Genomic DNA, 23,892 nt, shown 5'->3' on the forward strand with positions numbered 1-23,892 from the left:
CTGAAATTACTCCTGGAGCAGCTGGACTGGATTCTGGCTCTTCTCAAGCTTTCAGTCACATACTTACAATCTCTAGAATTATCCCTATATACAATCAATTACGTGTGTAATGGGAGGATCTTACCAGTTTAATATGGAAATCAACTTTATTTCCAGTTTCTTGGGTAACATCTTGTCGTGATCTTTTAAGAACTGACCACAGCTTCTACAACGTCATTCAGTATGAAGTCTAATATTAGACACTCTTTCTTTTGTGAAGATGCATTCTATCTCTATTAACATTTTTAAATGAATGAGTATTGAAATTTAGGTACCATTTTGCATTCATAAAAATAATTAAAAATCTTCTAGTTTAAATTTTATGATATGCTTCAGTTAAGATATTCTTTTATCATTGAGATTGACCTCTCCTTCTATTAATGAATCACTTTGAATAGCTAATATAGGCACATGGCATAAAATTCAGGAGTTTAAAGAGGTATATAATGAAAGCAGTCTTCCTTCCTCCTCTGACTTCTATCCACTTAACTTCCCTCTTGAGGGCATCCGATATTATCAATTTCTTGTTTATCGTTCCAGACATGGTTTTCCCACTGTCAAATATCCAACACACAAACACACACACAAATAGTAGTATACCATCCTGTACTATTCATTCCAGCATATTGCTTTTCTCACTTACCAGTATTTATTTGATGTCTTTTAATGTCAGTATGCATACAATTATTTCCTTCTCTTTAATGGTTGCATATAATTCAGAATGAATGTAATGTGATTTATTAATTGATTTCCTACTTCTGGGTCAGCTGGCTGGTTTTCAGCCAATTTGCATTTACAAATAATGCTGTAACTAGTATCATATGCATGTCCTCTTGCTCACATAGAAGTGTATCTATAGGATGAATGCCTAGTAGTAGCGTTGTTGGGTCAAGTGCATTTTTAGTTTTGAAAGTTATAGCCAGATTGCCTTCTATAGATTTATAGCATTTATAATGAGCAACAAATTTGGTATGCTGGTTTCCCCTTGGCAATTTTGGATGTTATCAAGTTTTTTGATCTTTGTCAGCAGGGAGATGAAAAATGGCATCTCATTGGAGTTTTAAAGTACATTCTCTTTAAAAGTGAGGTTGAGTTTTTCATATGTTTAACAGTCATTTGTGTTTCTTTTTGAAGCTGAAGTTTGTTGCATAGTATGATCTGGCCTTTGCATCCCAAATCCTGCCTTGCAGAACCCAGAACATGCCTTTTATATTTCCATAGTTTTTGCATCAGTTTAGGTTCAACTTGACTGTAAGTAACATAGAACCCTGACTCAAATGACTTTAACAATAAGGAAAATCTTTTCTCTTACATGACACTGTGTTTTGGCATAGAGTAGCAGCTTTAGGGTTGGTTAGTTCAGCTACTCACCAAGGTCGCCAAGGTCCCTGGTCTTTATATCTCACTGATAGTGTGCTCAGTCGCTCAGTCGTGTCTGACTCTTTGTGGCCCCACGGACTGTAGCCTGCAAGGCTCCTCTGTCCATGGAATTTTCTAGGCAAGAATACTGGTGCAGGTTGCCATTTCCTCCTCCAGGGGATCTTCCCAACCCAGGGCTCGAACCCACATTTCTTACATCTCCTTCACTGGCAGGCAGTTCTTTACCACTAGTGCCACCTGGGAAGTTCCATCTTTCTGACTGCCACTCTCCAGTTAGAATACTTCATGGTCATAACATGGCTGCATTATAGTCAGGCATCCCACAGAGATCGTGCAGCATCCAGTAGAAGATGACGGTGGTTTCTTACCGCAAGTGTCTTTTTAGGAACAAGGAAACGTTTCCTGAAGTTCCCTTTCAGAATATACACCCTTGAATCTCATTAGCCAGACCTGAGTTTTATGCCCATTGCTGAACCAGTAACTGGCACAAAGACTTGACCATTGTAACTGGCTCATGTTAATCAGGATTTTCTCCTGAATTCTATAGAGTACCAGCGGACACTCCTCTGCCCCCCAAAAGTAATTGGGATGCTGACAACAAGAAACATAGAGATTGGCTGTAGGGGGACAATATACTGACTGCCACTCTGCACATGCTATTCCCTTTGCCTGATACAGCTCTCCTCTACACATCCTACCACTCAAGTTTGCAGCGTAGGCTCAGTGTTGGCTCTGAGGAATCCAACTTTGTCTCCTTCAGGGCCTCTTCATTCTCCTGCAGCCTGTGCCACCCTCAGCACACAGCATTCTCATGCTGGCTTTGCCTCCCACTCTCCCACCGCATCCTGCACCCATGAGGGCAGGGTCTGCCTCTGATTTGTTTCTGTATCTCAGTGCACAGTATAGAACAGACACAACTCAAGCTTGTTGAATGATCTGTCTGCTAGCATTTTATTTAGCGTTTCAAATCTAGATTCACAAGAGAAATCAACTTAGAGTTTTGTGTTTGTAAGTGATTTGCTTGTTGCAATTTGGAATTAGGATTATCTTTTCCACATACAGCAAATGGGCATTTACAGAACAAATTGTTTAACTGGTGGATTATTGGTTCCTTAAAAGTCCAGAATTTCAACAAATATTTCTTAAGCACATATTATATGTTAAACACTATTCCAGTTGGCTCTTTATACAAAAGTAGAATGAGAGCTTGTCTTTGAATGTGTGTATGCTTTAAAGAAGCATTTTTCAAACTGCAGGTCAAGGTCCTTTTGTGGGTAATCAATTTTGTGGGTCAAAACCATTTTAAAGTGAAAAAAGAATATAATATCAATACATTAGAACAAAATATATCACTCTTGGTTAAACTTTTGGTTTATATGTATATGTATGTGATGTCCTGGGTCAAGATTATATAATATGTTTTTCACTATGGGTAATGGTCAAAACAGTTTAAAGTCATTGCCCTAAGGATCAGTATATCTTCTTTCCTCTTTCTCTTTGAAGCTTGCATTCTTCTGCTTCTAAAGTCTGGGTTCCCTGGAAACAGGGTAAGACACGGCTTTAAGATTTCTGCCTCCCACAGCACTCTCCTGCCCTGAGCCAGGGCCCCAGCCTGAGGTTCAGTCAGCCAGTCACAGATTTTAGAGTCAGAGGCAGGATTTCAGTCCTGAGCTCCAGCACTTATGATCTCAGCAGTCCAAGTCACTGGACCTTTCAGAACATCTGTTTCTCTCTTACGGAGATAACAGCAGTACTTGTCCCACAGGCAATCAAGGAGGTCAATATGTAAAAATACGGTGTGCCTTAGTAAACTCCCTTCTATCCTTCAGAGGAGGAAAGCCAACTGAGCCCATGGTCAAGAAAGTTCTGTCTCCTGAGCAGAAAAAAAGACGTCAAGGAGTAGCCCCACAGAGAAACTTAAGAGGCGACTCTGAACAGGGGCTGCAGACGTTTGAATCAAGCAAGGGGAGAAATCAATCAGTGGGAAAAGCTCAGGGCTCTCCAGTGAGCAGTTGTTTTTCCTTTCTCTGTGGAGCAGGAGAGCAGGACTTGTCTGGAGGTGCTGACAGCACATACCGCTGCATCCGGAGGGGAGAGATGCTGACTGTGGTCCTTTTGCATAAACTTCTGAAGGAGGACTGGTGTTGAACTCCATCCTCCCTTCACCCATTGCAGGACGTGTGGAGGGGTCGCCGGTCCTGGAGGTCACTCAGGGTGGACATTGTGGTTGAGGGCTGAGGTGAGAGGTGTGGGATGGGGCCAGGGTCAGGAGCTCAAAGGAGAGCAAGCCAATCTGAGCGCTTGGTCTGTCTTGAGGCTCATCCTCACCCTCAGAAGGTCTCTCTTCTGTGACTCTCTGAGCAGCAGTCACGGTGGGCTGGGCATAGTATCCTGCCTGCTCCCTTTGTCCCTGGAAAACTCTCTGCAGCCTTCACAGCCTGGTTCTCCTGTCATCAGATGTATTAACAGGGAGCCAGGGATGTGCTTCCTTAAATAAAAAAAGTTATTTTTACTTGTTTTTTGTTCCCCTTGAATTGTTGAGACAGAGGAAGAGAGAATTCCAAGAGTTTTAGATGAAGTTGGCGGATCCCTATGAACCTGGTGGTACTTTGTTTCTTTATTTCTTTCCAGTGACTCTGTCCTTAAGACGTCCCGTTTGGGATCTGGGCACATCACTCTCTGTTCTCTGATACATTTCAAGCCAGCCTTGGCCCCAGGGGTGCCAGTGTTCCCCACTATGCTCAGTGGAAGCTCTGGGCAAGCAGGCAAGGACAGGCATTCTCGCTGCCAATACAGGGAGAGAGGAAGGCGTCAGTCATGTGTGAACAGCTGCGGCTCCAACAACCTTCCCAGCACAGCGTGGCGTGTCCGTTTGCCAAAGTTTGTCTCGAGTTGTGCCTTCTTAAAGGGCACCATGACCTCTAAGTCACCAAATCCAGTGGCCTTTCCTCAGGCCTCATCTTCCAACTGATCAGCTTCTCTCTTCAACGCTCTGCTAGTGATCAAACTCTCCTCTTGCTTCCCCAACAGCTCTTCCTCTCGTCTTGTCCCTTTTTTTTCTGCATCCTCAGCTTATAACTCCCCCAAGCTTCTGTCTTTAGTCCTTTTCTTTCTCTACTCTCCCCTTTTCTGGGAAAATTTCAGTGTCCTTCGGTAGTATTTTAGTTGAGACTTTTATTTTCAAGTAACAGTAATTAGTTTAGCTAAAAGGAGGGTTTCCATTATAAGGTGTCTACAGAGCCCAGGGGGAAAGTGAGGTTGAGTCTCAGAAGGGCCTGAACCCAGAACCTAGTAGATGTCCTGGAAGCCAGGCAGTAGCTGAGGAGCTGGTCCCTTCCTCTCTGCAGCTCTGCTTACATTCTGTTTCTAGATACCTCTCTACCTTTGCCGTCTGTTTCTAGGCCACCATCTTACCTGAGGCCTTCATGACCTTCTTAGTAATTTCCCTACTCTTGGTTGTATCTTTCATCCAAGCTGTCTTATTTCACCAGTCCGCCCTCTGCGTTGGGTCCCACATTTTAAAGCAGGGTCCCCAGCCTCTGGGATCTAGTGCTTGATGATCTGAGGTGGAGCTGATGTAACAATAATATAAAGGAAGTGTACAATAGATGTAATGTTCTTGAATCATCCCAAAACCATCCCCTTGCCCTGGTCCATGGAAAAAATTGCCTTCTACAAAACCAGTTACTGGTGCCAAAAAGGTTGGGAATCACTCCTTTAGAGGGTCCCCCTCTGGTCCACTTTGGCTGCAATTCTCCAGGAGGAAAGGAATCCACAGGACCAGTGAATATTCCCACCCAAAGCCCCCATTTCCTTTCTAGAGCCCATTTCCTGGGCCTGGGTCAGACTTCCTCTAGGAGCATTCTCCCAAGGGCAGATCACACTGTTGCTGTATTTACTCCTAGGCTTACAAAGTGCTCATGGGGCAGTTGTCTGTTGCAGAGAGGTGTGGTAAAGTGGGAGCAGGAATGTGAATAGAGCTTGGACATGTCCATTGAATGTGTTCAACGCTCCAGGTCATGCGGGATGGAGTCTGACCTGAGAAGTGAGGGTGGCCTGGGGCCAGGGCCAACTTTCCTTCATTCTACCTTGACCCAGCATGGAACTCTGAGAAATTCAAGAACTCTGTATTTGAACCTGGCAGTCCACTTTGTTATGAAGATTTATTTGTCAGTACAGGGGGATGGAACACATTTTATTTAATAGTTTGTTGGTTTGATTTATAAGTTTTAGACATGTGGCATGTGGGTTTCCATTTGTACTTATGCCCTGGGCTACACAGACCTTGGGGCAAGTCTATATTTCACTGTGGCCAGTTTTAAAAAATATATATATTCCCTAAACAAGGCTCTGATTATATCATCATCTGCCTGGAAGCTTTTGATGATGACTGCTCCTGCTTGCTGGGAAGTAAGTGGCAATGGTTGTTCATTATTCTGTGTCAGATGAAACTGACAATCAAGTGGGACCTGCCTTTCATCAGAGAAAGGGTCAGGCCAGGATGGAGTCAGCAAGGGAGCAGCTTGCTGCTCGGAGCTCACAGAGAGAGCTTAGAGGACAGAAGCTGGGGCAGCCTGACAACTAGCAACTGGAACCTCAAGCAGAGATGGTGTAAGTTCATGGAGACAAGTGTCAGAAAATCAAAGGCAAGTCTAAGGCAAGCTGTCAAGAAGTGGCTGGTCTGAAGTTGTTGAGGAGAGTGGGGCACATATCAAGGTAAGCGAGATTTGATTTCTGGGTTACTTTTGGCCTCTGTTCCAGATTTTCTTATAGTTCCCATGTGCTGGAACTTGTCCTCGCCTAATCCATGTAAGACCTTTCCAGGAGGTGAGAGTGCATCATGGAAACAAAGCTTAGTACCTAACAGTATTCAGCAATAGTTTCCAATGAGTAACTCAGAGCAGTAATGAGCATATTCTGTTTATAATCAATCTCCTATTGAATATCTTTGAAGGGATTGACTTTGGGAATCAGGTCAGGGAAAGATAAGCCGGTAGGGCTGAAGTCGAGGGAGGTAGACTGGGGTAAGATGACGTCTCAGAAACTTCTCCTACTTCTGAGGTTGAGTCAGGAGCTCATGCTGGGAAAGATGTAGGACTGAGTGCAGGCTTAGGCTTCTATTTGGCACAGCTCCATCTGCCAAAGCGGTGCCACTTGTGATGTTCTCATTCCAGATGTGCAAGGATCAAGAGCTTCACAGAAAAGCTGTTTTGAGCTTGGGAGACAAAAAGGTAACTTAACAAATTGAGAACATGAAGAAAGGGAAAGCCTTGAGTTTAAATTAAACAAACAAAAAAAATCATATGCACAGCTTTCCTGGACTTCAAAAACAAGCACTGAGGACAGATTCACCAAAATTCATATACAGGCTGTTCTTTTATATAAAATTGTTTTAGTTCAAATTCATTGATAAGAGCTCTAATGGGGACATTAGGCACTTATTAGGGACATCCTGGCACTTTGGCGGGGCTGCTGACATCTTAAGAGGGCTGCCTTGTGAGGAGCTTAAAGAGCCCACTTACCCAGTGCTTCTTAAATCAGCATGCATCAGAACCACCTGGCAGTGCTTATTCAATATGCAGAATTTATAAGAATTTTTTCCCTATTTATCCAAAATAATCTCTTGAAAGCAACTATAGTAAGGATCTTATTTCTCACAATATACCCAAAATTATTTTCTATATTTAAAAATTAAAAAAAAAACACTAGCTTTATCAGGAAAAAATTTTTTCTGAGGAAAAAAGATCAAACTCAATTTGCATAAATTTGACAAAGGGGAAAATCAAGTTATAAAACTCCCTCTCTTAACTTCAGTTCAGTTCAGTTCAGTCGCTCAGTCGTGTCCGACTCTTTGCGACCCCATGGTCTGCAGCACGCCAAGCTTCCCTGTCCATCACCAACTCCTGGAGTTTACTCAAACTCATGTCCATTGAATCGGTGATGCCATCCAACCATCTCATCCTCTGTCATCCCTTCTCCTCCTGCCTTCAATCTTTCCCAGCATCAGGGTCTTTTCAGCTTAGGAATATTAATAAAAGCAAAATATTCTAAAGATTGCATCAGCCAGAGACCTGAATCCCTCCTCCTCCCCAATAAAAACCTTATATTGAGTCATTAGAGAAGATTGTAATAAAAGACTTTATTTGCAAAAGATAGGCTGGTCTTAGGTAAGGACAAGGGGATGATACACCGCTCCTGGGCTGGTAAGTGCAGGAGCCATCACCACCTTTTCAAATTACAAATTGAAAAAGCAAAGAGGCCAGTTAAGGGAACTGAGAAAGAAAGTGGGTGGAGAGAGCTGCATAGCAGGAAGGAACCAGGGAAATAAATATGCCAGCCTCATAGGCCAACCCTCCCAGAGGCTAGAGAGCCAAGGGAGCCCACAGATGCAGTCCCTGGGGCTCAGTATCTGGGGACAATGGGCAGGTGGAGAAGGCTGCAGAGTGGATCCTGAGGGGCAAATGGAGAAAGAAGATCCAGCGCTGATCAGAGATGGCTCAGGGGTGGGAGTGGCTACTGGGTCTCTTAACAAGCACTGAAGAAAAGGACTTCCTTTTCTATCATCTTGTTTATATCACCCTGTAGCAAGTTTATAAGAAATATGTTATCATTAAGTGTTAAGTCTTATATCGGGGGAGGGGAGCAGAATCCTGTGCCCCACCCTCAGACGTACAGACTCAAGTCTCACCCATAAGGGGCCCTGAAAGCTGAACTTTAAACAAATGCTCCAAATGACTCACAAAGTGGAGGGCTGAGCTGCAGCAGTTATGTTGTTAGGAAAGTGGTAACAGTTACCTACGTTGAGAAAAACTCTATACAAAGTGTGAAGGCCCCTGGACAAGGACAGGCGGAAGAACAGGCTGGTTAGTAAGGGTGTTCAGAGTTTCAGAAGTTTTTTTCCCATGATGATGTTCATATAAGAGCCTATCAAACTAAAAACACTTCTAAGAGAACTTGGAGAAGGTGAAACATTGGGTCTCCACAAGTGCCTGACGTCCCTCCCGAGGAGTCCCAGGAACCCATCCTAAGTTCTTTTAGTCCTTGTCAGGGCTGCTCAGTATCCCAGAGTCTCCCAAGCCAGTACAGACGGAACAGACCTCCAGAGGGAACATCTGTGGCCTGAAGGAGGAAGGTCAGACCCTGAACTGGCTTCACAGGACCCTCCAAACTTTTTAGGTACAAATGGACGGGCAGCCTCCGTGGACAGGGCTTACCTTCCCCTCCTCCTGGGCTGAGCAGCAGAACCTTTGGTACTTGGGCTAGGGAGGCTCCTTTTAATGATTTCCTTAGTCTGAGTTTCCCAGACAACAGAAGTTACCTGCTTAAGGTAACATTAAGCACAAGGGAAATGACCCTTGGGACTGGAGACAGCAAGGTTGTTCTGGAAGTTGCAAAGGCAGTGCAGTTGTTGTGGCTGTGTACCTGTGGAGGCCCTGGACTGGGCTTTCTGCCTGTCATCGAAGTCTTCCGTATTTGACTGCTCTGCGAGCAGCCTATAAAGCTTGAGACAGGGCAGGGGAAGCTGCAGGGTCAGCCTAGCTTTTCCCAAGAAGCCAGTGAATTGCCTGCAAAGAAAAAGTTCAGCTGTAGGCCTCAGGGCAGAGACAGAGAAGCCTTCTCTAAATCTAGAAGTCAGGAAATGCTCATTATACTCTATATAAAGGCACCCCCCGTGCTTTCTGGGCTGACACAGGGATGGACTATTTATTTCTCAGCAATGCTTGTCTGAGTTGGCAAGCTTGGGCTGGAGCAGGGAAAAGCAGATCCAAGACAATCATGTGATGGAATTACACCTGCTGAGATAAAGAACAGTGGAGGTCCCCGAGCAAACATTCTTGCAGACTCTGCATTGCAAACTCTGGCTCAGAAGGTGCCGGACTAATTTGTCTTTTGCCAACTAAAGGCAAATGGAGGAGGGCCGAGCCCGGTAGCTTCTCCAGCTGTCTGGTGATTTGAGGATCACTCTAACCACTCCCCTCCTCCACCACCGCCCTCCCGCTGTCAGCTGAAGAGCTGATATGAATTTGCTTCACTTCATCAAGGAGCAAGGAAATGCACATCTCTTTATTTTTCCAAATCAACTGAAATCAGGCTCTGAGTCCCCTCTTGGCCTGGCTGATGGGGTTCTCAGTGTTAATTATTATTGGAATTGTCTCTTCCCGTGCCCTGAGCAGTACTAGAATGCAGGGGTCTACTTGGGAACAGGAAAGCAGGACAAGGGTTTGAGATAGTCAATAAAATCTTGCATGCATGCATGTCAGTAGCTAAATTGTGACTCTGTGACGCCATGGACTGTAGCCCACCAGGCTCCTCTGTCCATGGGATTTCCCAGGCAAGAATACTGGAGTGGGTAGCCATTTCCTTCTCCAGGGTATCTTCCCAAACCAGGGATCAAACGTGCATCTCCTGCATTGTCAGGCAGGTTCTTTACCACTGAGCCATCAGGGAAGCTAGTCAATAAAACAGCCACCACCATTAATATTGCTTCTTTTCTTATGAGATGCAGCTATCTGACTAAAAGATTTCTAATCATAGTGTCTACTTTGCCATAGGGGGGGCCCTGACCATGTTTTCAAAGTCATAGATTAGAGACTGTCCCCTAATCGATAGTTTTGTTCCAAATTTGGGGTGCAGGGAGAGTGGAAGGAGCTTTGAGGAGACTTTAGACCCTCCTCCCATAATCTGGGTCAGGGTCCCCCAATTTTTGCTATAGATAATTAATCCGTGCTCATTTCCATGTTTACATTCACATAAACAGCTGAGAGTACCCTTCTCCTCTCTTCACATTGCTGCCACTGAGATCCTCCTACAGAGACACTTTGGAGGCTTGACTGCCAGGCACCACCTGCTTCCCCAGAGCCTCCAACCCCCAGATCCCTGTACACAGGAGCAGTATCTCCACCTTCTGAGGAGTCCTCCCCTGTAATGTCCCCCCAGGCTCATAGAATTCAACTCCCTGCCTTATTCACGGAGACCCAGTTTCCTTCCACCCATCCCCACCCCATCCTCTGGAGCACCTCCAGCTTAATTCCTTCTTGGGCTTGACCTTTGAATTGTAGAGAAGCCAACTGCTGTCATCCTCTCAAGACAAAACAGGAGCTGAGACCACTGAACACAAAACCTTGGCCGATTTGTAGAGCCAATGAAGAGGAACAAAAATTGTTTTATTTGTTTTTCTCTTTTTCCACTATAGAAGGAAGGAAGGAAAATAAGTTTCATTCAATTATCATGCCTGAAATTCTGTCACCAGAGAGTCAGTCCTTCATGTAGGATACTGCTGTCTCCAAGGGATCCTAAGATGTTCTCTTGGGAAAGTTGACAAAGTAAGGCAAGCACCTTTCTATTAGGTGTTCATTTGACACCTTAAACACCAGCCAGGGGCAGGTGGGAGAAAATGGGTGGGCAATGTGTGTCTTATGGAGGCCTAGCCCTGCTTCACCTTACAGTCAGGCCCAGGGGCTGGCTTTGTGGTTGGCTGTATCAAGTGACGCTGACCAGGAAAGCCTCTCCTCTTTCTGTTGAAGATAAGCTTTCGCATTTCCTGTGGTTTATTTGGGCTGGGTCACTACCTCCTGGAGAGGTAGCAAGGTGGGGTGATTAGTTTGGATATCAGATCACCTGGGAGTTATTGCTGTTTTATATGAAATGAAGAGCAACAAGGCCAAATTCAGAATGAGGTGGAAATCACAACATGCGTTCACATAGTGTCTGGCAAGGCACTGAGGGCAGTGGCCTCCTTTAGGGCCTCTACCATGAGAGCTGGCAGTGACTTCATTAAACTCACAGGGTCAGGAGCAAGCTCTGACACATGGTTCTCCCCAGGACTGCCAAGAACCCCTAGGCAGCTTTTGGGTCCCATCTGGATTAACAGAAGCTACGAGCAGACTCTTGTTGGAATCAATGCAACCTTGTCTCTTACTTATGTTCTGTGCCTCAGTTTTCCCCTCCTTAAAATGGGGATAATAACACACCTACTCCATGGGGGTGTTGTGGGGATTTGTTAGTGTATTTAAGGCACTTAGAAGAGTGCCCAGCACATTGCAAGTGTTACAGAGATGTTAACTGTTGTAGTTACTGTTATTGCTGTTTAAGGCCAGGTGGATCACGGAGTCAGCAGCCTCAGGCAAGCCTGTGGAGCTGCAGCTAGAAATAATTATTTATACTTGTTCCCAGCCTTCCTAGGGCTACAGATGAAATAATATTTGTTACACTCTCTTGGAGTTTCTTTGGGAAGGGCAAAATACCTGGATTTACCACTAGAATCCAGGTAACAGAGGCCTTTACTTTGGGTCTCTGCAATTTAAATAGACCTTACTCTTAGGTGGTAAAATACCTCCTTAGTAGCCTTGGTTTGAAGGTCTTTGCAAGGCTTTCCAATTCTAAGACATCTCTGCCATGGGCTTGCTCCAAAGCCTGACATTGTCTTTAGTGCTTCCAGGAGTTCTGAGGAGGTGACCTGGTCCACAGCCAATTGTTTGGATCTGGACTCTGTACTCACTAGCTGAGAATCCTGCAGAAGTTACTTAATTTCTGCATCTCAGTTTGCTCATCTGTAAAAGTAAGACTCGTGAAAGTACCCTCTTTATAGAGTATTTGGGAATAAAATGAGATAGTATGAGTAAAAGTTTAGCAAAGTGCCTGGTAGTGCAGTGACTGGTGGTAATGGTGGTTTTATCTAGAGAAAGCATCAGTTACTGATTTAATAATTATTAATCTACAAATACTCAATTTTAAACACTTTATTATTAAGTATGCAAAAATGTTGAAAAAAGTAATGCAATGAACATCTTTGTACACACCATTTAGATTCAATGATTTCTTCATCTACGACATTGCCATTTTTGCTATTATTCATTATTTTTGTGCAGTTATTTTGTTGTGTGCATTTTTTTTTTTTTAATATTTTATTTTGTTGTTTGGCTGTGGTGGGTCTTCATTACTGCATGTGGGTTTTCTCTAGTTGTGGCTAGTGGGGGCTACTCTCCAGTTGCAGTGCATAGGCTTCTCATTACGATGGCTTCCCTTGTTGCAGAGCATGGACTCTAGGGCGCACGGGCTGTAGTAGTTGCTTAATTGCAGGCTTAGTTGCTCCATGGAACGTGGGATCTTCCCAGACCAGGGATTGAACCCGTGTCCCCTTCACTGGCATGTGGATTCCTAACTACAACTGGGGAAGTCCCCTTAGTCATTTGTAAGTTGCAAGCATCATGACATTTCACCCCTAAATACTTAAGTATGTGGCTCCTTCAAGTAAGTAGGTTTTTATACATAGCCACAATACCACGACTACATCTAAAACAATTGACAGAGATTCTAAAAACATTTTCTGGAATTGAGCCAACAACTCATACTTTTTCTGTTGTTCGACCAATGTCTTTTAGAGTTGCTTTTTTCCAACTAGGAACCAATCATACATGCATGAATTGTGTTTGGCTACATTTCTTTAAATCTAGAGTAATCTCCCCATGGGCTTCCCTGGTGGCTCAGTGGTAAAGAATCTGCCTGCAATGCAGGAGATGTGGGTTTGATCCCTGGGTCAGGAAGATCCCCTGGAGAAGGAAATGGCAACCCACTCCAGTATTCTTGCTTGGGAAATCCCATGGACAGAGGAGCCTGGGGGAGCTACAGTCCATGGGGTCGCAAAAGAGTTGGACACAACTTAGCAACTAAGCAACAACAAATCTCCCCATCTTTCTTTTTTAAGTGCACTGAGTTTTGAAGAGGCGAGGCCATCTGTCTGATAAAATGTCCCATTCTTCATTTGTCTTATTGTTTCCTCACAGTACAGCTTTCAGTGGAAAGAATGAAAAAATCTAGAGCTTGAACTAGGGTGCTTGGGCTGTCCCAAAGACGTAAACTTCTACTGCCCCTAGGGAACGAGGGAGGAAGTCAAAACACAAGGCACACTCATTTTTTGAAACTCTGAACCTATTAAACACTAACTTCTTTTTCTTTCTTTCCCCTAGCCCCTAGCAACCACATTCTACTTTCTATGAATTTTACTACTAAGAACCTCATATAAGAGGAACCTTACAATGCTTGTCCTTTTGTGATTGCCTTATTTCAGTTAGTGTGATGGCTTCAAGGTTCACCCGTGTTGTAACATGTGTCAAAATTTCCTTCGTTTTAAAGATTGCATATCATTCCATTGTATGGATAAATATCTGTTCACAGCCCTGCAAGGTACACTCGCTTTTACCTTTTGTCTTGGAGCTAGCCTTCATGCAGCCTATAACTACTGGTGATTTTAGAAAACGTGTTTTAAATCTAATTTTCTTTCCCGTCATTTTCTCCGTTTTACTGAAGTCTAACATAAAGCTATTCCTTCAGGGTTGCCATTTTCTGGAGCTTACAGCCATGTGCAAGAAAAATCTGGACACTATTCAAAGCAAGTATTTCTACATTTCTTACTGTGGCAAGTATATTGATTATAATAATATCAAGGTGTGTAAGAAGCTGAAAGCTCTAAGCTTTTAAAGCCACTAAATGGGAAAGGTTTGCGATGCCCTTTTAAATCCATTTAATGAATTTTTAATCTGTTAGGCTCCTATACTTCAGAAAGTAAAAGTGTGAGTCGCTTTCAGTCATGTCACGGAAGTGTCAGTTGTGTTCGACTCTTTGCAATCCCTTGAACTGTAGCTCGCCAGGCTCCTCTGTCCATGGAATTCTCCAGGCAAGAATACTGCAGTGGGTTGCCATGTCCTCCCCTGGGGGATCCTCCCTGACCTAGAGATTGAACCCAGGTCTCCCACATTGCAGGCAGATTCTTTACCATCTGAGTTGACAAGGAAGCCCTTCACATACTTCTGATTAAAGATATTTATTCCAAGTTTCTAAATTAACATGTGTGATTTATATCTAGCTACCAACAAAGTACAAGAGGAAGCAAGACAAAGTAGAATCAACTCTGAACTGGATGATGGTGATGGGGATCCAGTATCTGAGTTCTGTTGATAATCATGTGACCTGGGGCCAAGTCTCAACTCTAAGAGTCTCAGTTTTCTCATTTGTCAAATGGAAAGTTGGTTGATGGCCTTCAAATGTTATGATAGCCTGAGCAACATTTTCTTTATTTGCAGAAATCGACAATAAGGAGGCACTTACGGAAATTTGAAATCCCTTAAGTTGAGTTCCAGCTTTTCCCCATAAGTTGGGTGATCTTCAGCAGATTGCTTAATTATATGAGCCTAACTTTTCTAACTTGGAAAATGGATATGATGAACACTGTAGATCAGTGATAAAGATTGTAAGTGATGAAGTCTGGTGACAGGGCTTTGTAATTTTAAGGTACTATAGGATCCCATGAAAGTGATTGCATGGAAGATTTTAAGCCATAAGGATCTCTACAAATTTTAAGGAATTACTATAGAAATAAGAACACTACTGTTAGTGATCCAACTTATATAAACTTAACAACATTTTACAAAAAAAAAGTAGATTCTAAATCCTACTCCCTTCTTCCTAAGAATCCATTCTCTGTTGGTCCTGGGTATTTCCTAAACTGCTTTGAATTTTGCGGTAGATCTCTGCCTCAACCCTTCTTTGTCAACTTTAACAGCTGTTAGAAAGTGCTTACTTTATTTTGCTCTAGAACTTGTCGCAACATATCTTGTTTCAACAGCCCTCCAGCCTGCCAGTGGAGCTATGGTTTTGCCAGTTGTGATGATTCTAAAGCCCTTTGTCAATTCTTTTGAGTCCTGGAACACTTGATCAGCGAGTTGGGTTGCACGTTGCTTTAACCACTGAAGAGAAAGCAGTTGCCCAGGTTTTGCCATGTTTTACAAGCTGCAATTTAATTATGATTGTTTAACAGGTGTTCAGGAGCTTCAAATAGTCCCTATCAACGTTTGTTCACTCTTTATAACCACACCACCCTGTCTTCTAAGGAACTCTCTGTGTTTCCAATTCAAAAAGGGAGTATTTGAGAAAAAGAATATGGGAATAAGATGAGTTCAGAATTCAGCTAAGAGCTCAAGGGATAATAAAATGTTTCAGATTTGAGGATGGTATGCCAGGCTTAATTGTTCCAGCAATTACCTGGAATTCAAAATAAAAACACAGATTTCTGGACTCTGGCCCCAGAGGTCCTCTGATTAAGAATATCAGAGGTGGGTCATGTAAAATACACTCCTCAGGTGGCTCTGATGCAGGTTCCAGGAGAAAGCACCCTTTTAAACAAGTTGATTCTAGACCAGCCACAAACATACTGTGCTCAGTCTCCATGTTTATACATGGCCGTGAAAACAGCAACTACCCTCCCAACCTGATGAGTTTGAAATAGGAGCAAAATGAGACATGAAACCATTTTGAAAAGTGAAGAGCTCATACTAGTGCAAGGCACTCTCATCCTCCTTAGCATTCTCTTGCCTCAAGGGAGTGGACCCCAGCTGACAGCATCCTGCCCCCACCCTACTAAGCACTTGCAGGTATTCATTTGAAGGGAGAGAAGCTCCACTAACCTGCCTTTGTCCACTTGGTCCAGACAGGCTCACCTAGGTTTATGCCTTTCCCAAAAGAATGTTACAGGATCGCCCATATTTCAGTTTGTAATCTTGCCCAAAAGGCATCTGGAGTGACCCTCCTAATAGGTCCAAGTCCTTCTTGAAATCTAGGTACGTCTGTATCATTAATGACCCCATTGATTTCATTTCCTTCAATGTCACATCCTTCCTGGGCCACACATGGCTTCTCTTTGATCCCAGGCTTGCACCTGAGGGTTTACCGTCCACACCTATCGCTCGTGCTTTGGCTGTGTTCCCAGGTACGGTGTGTACCTTTTGAGGTTCAAAGTGATCAACTTTACGTTAATCTTTTCTCCCCCACTCTATTCTAATCTCTTTGAAAATAACTTTTCCAGGGTATTCTATCCTTTGAGCCATATTCATCTCGGAGGGTATCATTTCCAGTAAAGCACACTGGCTTTCTCTTTCACATGTATTGGACAGTCTGTCAGCAAGGTCCTTGACTCTTTGTTGTTGTTCCGTTGCTAAGTCGTGCCAACTCTTTGTGACCCCGTGGACCACAGCCTACGAGGTTTCCCTGTCCTTCACTATCTCCCAGAGTTTGCCCAAACTTATGTCCATTGAGTCAGTGATGTTATCTAACTATCTCATCCTCTAAAAGAACATTAAAGGGAATCTGATTCATAGTCCAGAGACATTTATTAAACTCCTTTTTCTCTCCTTAATCTGCATTAGGCAGGCTCACCGAACCCCTCAGCTTGTCCCTTGGACCCAGGCCACGTGCTTATTCCTCTCTTCATCCTCCACTTCCCTTTCCTTCCACATCTCCAATCCCATTCCTCTTCATCTTCCAACCTGACATAAAAGCCTACAAACTGATTTGGGAAAGACAGGATTGATCTTAGAGCAGTGCTGTTCAGGGAAAATAAATGAGCCACCCATGTAATGTAAAATTTTCTAGTAGCCATATTTAAAAAGTAAAAAAAAAAAGAAAAGCAGGTGAAGTTAATTATAATAATATGTTTAATTCAGTATGTTGAAAATACTATTATATCAACATAAAAAAATATAAAAATAATTCAGGAGAGATCTATTTTTTCAGACTATGTTCTTGAAATCTAGTGTGTATTTTTCACTGATAACACATATTAAAATGAATTACATACCTATGGCTGATTCATGTTGATGTTTGACTGGAAACAACAAAATTCTGTAAAGCAATTATCCTTCAATTAAAAAATAAATTAAAAAAATTAAAAAATCAAATGGATTAACCACATTCCAAGTGCTTAATAGCTGCACATGGCTAGTGACCTTATGGAACAGTGCAGCCTTACAGGGTAGGTGAATGGGCAGATGAAAGGGAAAAACTGGGTTTCAAATCTCACCACATGGCCTAGTTCATGAAGATGTTTTCAACGTTGGTGCAACAGCAAAATTATAAGAATAAGGACAATGTGCTGAGTTTTACTTAGAGGCAAACATATTCAACTTTAAAGTTTTGAGACTAGGTCCCTGCCAAAGTAAGACATCCCTCACAGAAATACTTATTTATGAAATGATAGTAATAATTGATGGTAGTTTTCTTCTTAATGTTATCCTGTGGTGAAATAAAAAGGTGGTAACTAGTGTTCCCCTCATTAAAAATGCTTTAAGTCCGTTTTTGGGGGGCAGTTCCACACGGTTTTTGGGGTCTTAGTTCCCTGACCAGGGATTGAACCTGGGCCCTCAGCTGTGAAAGGTGGACCACCAGGGAATTCCCCACATAGTTTTTTTATACATTAGCCTATTCAATCATCCTGACCACTGCATGTTTTGAAACAATTACTTTCAGAAAAGATGCAAGTACACTGTACAAAACTTTTTTACTTGAACCATTGAAAAGAAAGAAAGTGAAGTTGCTCTTTGCAAAAGTGTCTGACTCTTTGTGATCCCATGACTGTAACCTGCCAGGCTCCTCTGTCCAAGGGGATTCTCCAGGCAAGAATACTGGAATGGGTTGCCATGTCCTCCTCCAGGGGATCTTCCCAATTCAGGGACTGAACCTGGGTCTCCTGCACTGCAGGCAGATTCTTTACTGTGTGAGCCATCAGGAAAACATTGAAAGGAACTTGTTGATTTGATGCCCTATTAACCCCCAATTTTAATGCATATTTCCTACAAAATAACCTATAAAACCACATACGGTTATGGAAATTAACATCAGTGTATTACTCTGCAGTAACTTAGGTGCCATTCAAAGTTTAATAGTTGTCTCAGTTATGTCTTCAGTCTCCTTCAGTCTAGATTCCTTAGTCTCTTTGACTTACGTGATTGTGATGCTTTTGAAGATTACAGACTAGTTATTTCATAATTAAGAAGTATTTAATGGGGAGTTAATTTAAAACTATACAAAGATGGGAGTTCCCTGGATGTCCAATGGTTAAGACTCTGCACTTTCACAGCTGTGGGCCCGGGGCAATGATGCCTGGACCCTGATCAGGGAACTAAGATTCCCCAAGCCACATGGCACAGCCAGAAAAGCAAATAAAACAAAATGGAGCACTGTTAAATTGCTATTAATTACGGTAAGACCCCTACACAGGAACCTTCAACTTGTGAACTTTCGTGCGAAAGAGACAAACATGTGTTCACATGTTCAATCACATAAGTTAGTTCACATATCTGGTGTCATTGTCACGTGGGTACCTCCTCTACAAGTGGAACAGGAAATGGCAAGGGGATTTTCTCTGAGGAGGCACTGTTAGTTTTTGAGGCATAGGACCCGAATGTGGAATGGTACATGAAGGTTCAGCAGCTGTTTAGAAGGCAACTGAGTCCCACTGTGTCACCTATGATGAGAACAAAAGAACTACCATCCAGACATCACTGGACATTTTTTCAAATGGGTAGATAGAACTGAATCCAGCAAGGAACCAGAACCTGTGCCATCAATATCAGGTGTGAAACTGCAGCTTGCCTTCCATCTCCTATTGTTAAAGATCCTCCGGCTCTACCATCTTCCACCTCCTCTCCCTGTCCAGTCAGTAATTCTTCTTGCCTGTTCACTCTATGCCAGCCCCTGTATGCCAGCTACTTGTCAAGGTTCTGTACTGTAAGATTTAAAATGTTTTCATTTTTTGTGTTTGTTTTTGTGTGAAAAGTATTATAAGCCTATTACAGTGCAGTACTATATTAGCCAACTGTGATATTAATAGTTAGGTACCTAGGCTAACTTTGTTGGGCTTATGAACACATTGGACTCCTTGAGGAGTGGGGAGAGGCAGCTTCCTGGAAGGGAGGGTTCAGGGAGGGGAATTAGCAGTGATCTGAATGGGTTTTATACTAACTTTCAGCCAGTCCTCCTGTTTTTAGGCCTGTCCAGCCTCTGACCTTGGGAGGTGCCTGTTGTCCCCAGTGTCTGGGTCTTTCTGGGATTCTGAGACTGTTTTTCCTGTAAGTTTAGGTTTCTGCTTTCTTTGAATATGGTTTCTCTCATTTGCTGTGTCTTATCTACTGTTCTTTAGTCTTTGTGGGCTTATGTCATTTAAAAGTTCCTTTGTTGAATTTGTTTTGTGAGGATAGAGATAAATGTGAATGTTTAATCTGCCATGTTTAACCAGGCAACAATGATTTTTCTATTTATTTTATTAGTGTATACCTCCAATGTGTTACATACTCACATGTCCTGGAGAAAAGGTGTTTGAATAAACCCAGGATTTTTTCTTCTTCTTCATTTTCTCCCCTGCCCCCAAAGAGGTACCAAAGGTGGCACTGACAGAGGTTATTTGGACTTCTAGACTTGGTACTACTGTGGCACTGTTGGCTCCCCAAGGAGAGCTGGACTAGAGCGCCTATAAATCTTCAGCCTTAACCAACTGTGAGTTTTAAACCTAACCATTCCCTATAGATCTGTGGCTTAGAGCAATGAATTTAGATAAGGACAGGGTTTACTGTTGTTTATTGCTTCACAATAAATGCTGTTTGCTCATGGTAATTGGTTTACAAAAGCTCTCAGTCTCTAATAAATAAACACCCAGGGTTGTTTGTTAAGTTGGAAGGTGAGGGGTCCCAAGGCTCCATGAGGACTGAGAATCTTGATCTTTGCCTAGTTCCTGGGACCACCCTCTGAAACGAGGCCAGGAAATTTCAAAATTAGTCTGATCACTTAAAAAAAAAATTTTTTTTTTTACCAACTGATATCATCATAATTAAATTCATTGCTACATGTGGCAGATATAGTAGGCAGTAAAATTCAGGCTGACAATCACCAAAGTCAAGAGATGGAAGTGAACAGCAAAAATGGGGCAAGAGTACCACCAACTCTCACTAGACTTGGCCTTATTTTACAGATGATGAAATAGGTTCAGAGAGGCTTTATAACAGTAAGTGGCTCCACTGGTATATAAATTCAAGTCTGTCTAACATTGATTCTTAGAGAGGGATTCAGACCCTGTGAATTTTAGACTCTAAAAGGCCTGTGCTCATTCTGGGAAAGCAAAGGGTAAAATCAAGGAACTTTCTGCAGAAGGAAGTTTCCTCTTCTATTTGGCAAACAGGGTTTTCTAGAATGGATTATTTTTCTAGCAGAAATTGCAGTGGGATTTGGAGGGAAGTCTTCTGTTTTGGTGGTAATATCAGCCAAACAGAATCACGAAGGATATATGGCGGCAAGGGACAAGAACTGGGAATCTCTATAGTTGTTAAAAAGCACTGATTTGATCTGATATTGGAAGAAAGTAGGGAAAACCACTAGACCATTCAGGTATGACCTAAATCAGATCCCTTATGATTATACAGTGGAAGTGACAAATAGATTTAAGGGACTAGATCTGATAGACAGAGTGCCTGATGAACTATGCACGGAGGTTCGTGACATTGTACAGGAGACAGGGATTAAGACCATCCCCATGGAAAAGAAATGCAAAAAAGCAAAATGGCTGTCTGAGGAGGCCGTACAAATAGCTGTGAAAAGAAGAGAAGTGAAAAGCAAAGGAGAAAAGGAAAGATATTCCCATCTGAATGCAGAGTTCCAAAGAATAGCAAGGAGAGATAAGAAAGCCTACCTCAGCAATCATTGCAAAGAAATAGAGGAAAACAACAGAATGGGAAAGACTAGAATCTCTTCAAGAAAATTAGAGATACCAAGGGAACATTTCATGCAAAGATGGCCTTGATAAAAGACAGAAATCGTAGGGATCTAACAGAAGCAGAAGATATTAAGAAGAGGTGGCAAGAATACACAGAAAAACTGTACAAAAAAGATCTTCATGACCCAGATAATCACGATGGTGTGATCACTCACCTAGAGCCAGACATCCTGGAATGTGAAGTCAAGTGGGCCTTAGAAAGCATCACTATGAACAAAGCTAGTGGAGGTGATGGAATTCCAGTTGAGCTATTTCAACTCCTCAAAGATGACGCTGTGAAAGTGCTGCACTCAATACGCCAGCAAATCTGGAAAACTCAGCAGTGGCCACAGGACTGGAAAAGGTCAGTTTTCGTTCCAATCCCAAAGAAAGGCAATGCCAAAGAATGATTGAACTACCACACAATTGCACTCATCTCACACACTAGTAAAGTAATGCTCAAAATTCTCCAAGCCAGGCTTCAGCAATACGTGAACCGTGAACTTCCAGATGTTCAAGCTGGTTTTAGAAAAGGCAGAGGAACCAGAGATCAAATTGCCAACATCCGCTGGATCATCGAAAAAGCAAGAGAGTTCCAGAAAAACATCTATTTCTGCTTTATTGACTATGCCAAAGCCTTTGACTGTGTGGATCACAAGAAACTGTGGGAAATTCTGAAAGAGATGGGAATACCAGACCATCTGATCTGCCTCTTGAGAACCTGTATGCAGGTCAGGAAGCAACAGTTAGAACTGGACATGGGACAACAGACTGGTTCCAAATAGGAAAAGGAGTATGTCAAGGCTGTATATTGTCACCCTGCTTATTTAACTTGTATGCAGAGTACATCGTGAGAAACACTGGGCTGGAGGAAGCACAAGCTGGAATCAAGATTGCTGGGAGAAATATCAATAACCTCAGATATGCAGGTGACACCACCCTTATGGCAGAGAGTGAAGAAGAACTAAAGAGCCTCTTGATGAAGTTGAAAGAGGAGAGTGACAAAGTTGGCTTAAAGCTCAACGTTCAGAAAACTAAGATCATGGCATCTGGTCCCATCACTTCATGGGAAATAGATGGGGAAACAGTGGAAACAGTGTTAGACTTTATTTTCTTGGGGTCCAAAATCACTGCTGATGGTGACTGCAGCCATGAAATTAAAAGACACTTACTCCTTGGAAAGAAGGTTATGGCCAATCTAGATAGCATATTAAAAAGCAGAGACATTACTTTGCCAACAAAGGTCCATCTAGTCAAGGCTATGGCTTTTCCTTTAGTTACGTATGAATGTGAGAGTTGGACGGTGAAGAAAGCTGAACGCAGAAGAATTGATGCTTTTGAACTGCAGTGTCGGAGAAGACTCTTGAAAGTCCTTTGGCCTGCAAGAAGATCCAACCAGTCCATCCTAAAGGAGATCAGTCCTGGGTGTTCATTGGAAGGTCTGATGTTGAAGCTGAAACTCCAATACTTCGGCCACCTCATGCAAAGAGTTGGCTCATTGGAAAAGACCCTAATTCTGGAAAGTATTGGGGGCAGGAGGAGAAGGGGACGACAGAGGATGAGATGGCTGGATGGCATCACCGACTCGATGGACATGGGTTTGGGTAGACTCTGGGAGTTGGTGATGGACAGGGAGGCCTGGCGTGCTGCAGTCCACGGGGTCGCAAAGAGTCAGACACGACTGAGCAACTGAACTGAACTGAACTGAAGCTTATCTTTAGGAAAGCCAAGAGACCTCTTGCCCTGACACAAAAAGAACTCTAAGCTTGAGGGTACCCAGACCTGGGCTCACCTGTCACCTCTAGGTAGGGAAAGGTTAGAGAGGTGAGTTCCTATGAAATTTCACATAAGGAGAAAGATGGCTATGTCAGTGAGTCTCAGGTAGTCCGGAAGAGTTTGGCAATGTTAGATTTTTATGTTCATTTTAATTGTTTTGATGTCTTAACCTGGTAACAAATTGTCAGTTAATCCTTTTTATGTAATAATAAAATATACATAAAATGTTAGTGCTGCTTCCTGTTCAGGGCCCCCTCCCCAGCATGGAGTGTGATTGAGATACATTTCATTCCGATAAACTGGCAATTTTACCAGAGTTAGAGGACACTGACAGTTATCCCTCATGTTGCAGCAGACAATGTAGAAAGCCTTCAAGTTCTAATTCCTTTTGGCCCCAAGAACATATCTTACAGAAGGGGCAACTTTGGTGGCCCTGGAGAGTTTAGTCACCAGGTGACATTATTTTATTGAAGGGAAAGCCCACAGTCCTGTTTCAGTAGATAGGGAGATAAGTGACTAATAAATGCGATAAAATGCGCCTTCTGTGTTAAATACAAGCTGCATGGGTTTTTAGATCAGGTTTATATAAGAACACTCTGGAATTCTTTCCAACTACCAGTGAGGTCAGCGTGTCCATGGAAAGCTACCGAGCACAGACACTGGAAAAACAGAATCATCCCAGTTTCTGCCATGTGACCCCAGTATGACCTTGCTGATGTGTTTGGGTTGTAGTCTGTTGGTTTAAGTGAAACCTCTTTACAAGGTTACCACATAGAACAGTACTTGTCAGCCTTGATTTAGCAAAAAGCAAGAGCCTTTCTGAGGGTGTCACAAATTCCCAAGAGAGTTCAGTCTTTCCTAGTGCCTCTCCCACCGAGGGCAAGACATCAGGAAAAGCAGTTGTGAGATTAAACAATGATGGGGTGATGCAACTCCAAAAAGGTTGGAAATCCTTAATAGAATTAAGTCATAAAGCTACAGAGTAAAGGAAGGAGTGACTTGACTTTATGATGACTAATATGACAGTCTCAGCACTTCATTTGGTTGCTGCTGCTGAAGGAGGAGGGAGGAGGAAGAAAAAAACAGAGATGAGGGGTGGAAGGAGGGCTGCCTCAGTTGTGACAGTT

General features: G+C 42.8%; 1 long non-coding RNA gene across 3 annotated transcripts in view; it reads left to right on the plus strand.

Annotated features, from left to right (window-relative positions):
* Window positions 1-23,892, plus strand: part of LOC145513483 (uncharacterized) — a 92,770-nt gene that overhangs the window by 59,798 nt on the left and 9,080 nt on the right. For all 3 annotated transcript variants that reach the window (XR_014059421.1, XR_014059420.1, XR_014059422.1), the window contains exon 2: window positions 19,618-19,740. This is a non-coding gene — a long non-coding RNA (uncharacterized LOC145513483). The remainder of the gene's footprint in view (window positions 1-19,617; window positions 19,741-23,892) is intronic.

The sequence above is a fragment of the Giraffa tippelskirchi genome, chromosome 7 (assembly GCF_054371585.1).
Source record: "Giraffa tippelskirchi isolate mGirTip1 chromosome 7, T2T-mGirTip1v1.2.pri, whole genome shotgun sequence".
Taxonomy (NCBI): Eukaryota; Metazoa; Chordata; class Mammalia; order Artiodactyla; family Giraffidae; genus Giraffa; species Giraffa tippelskirchi.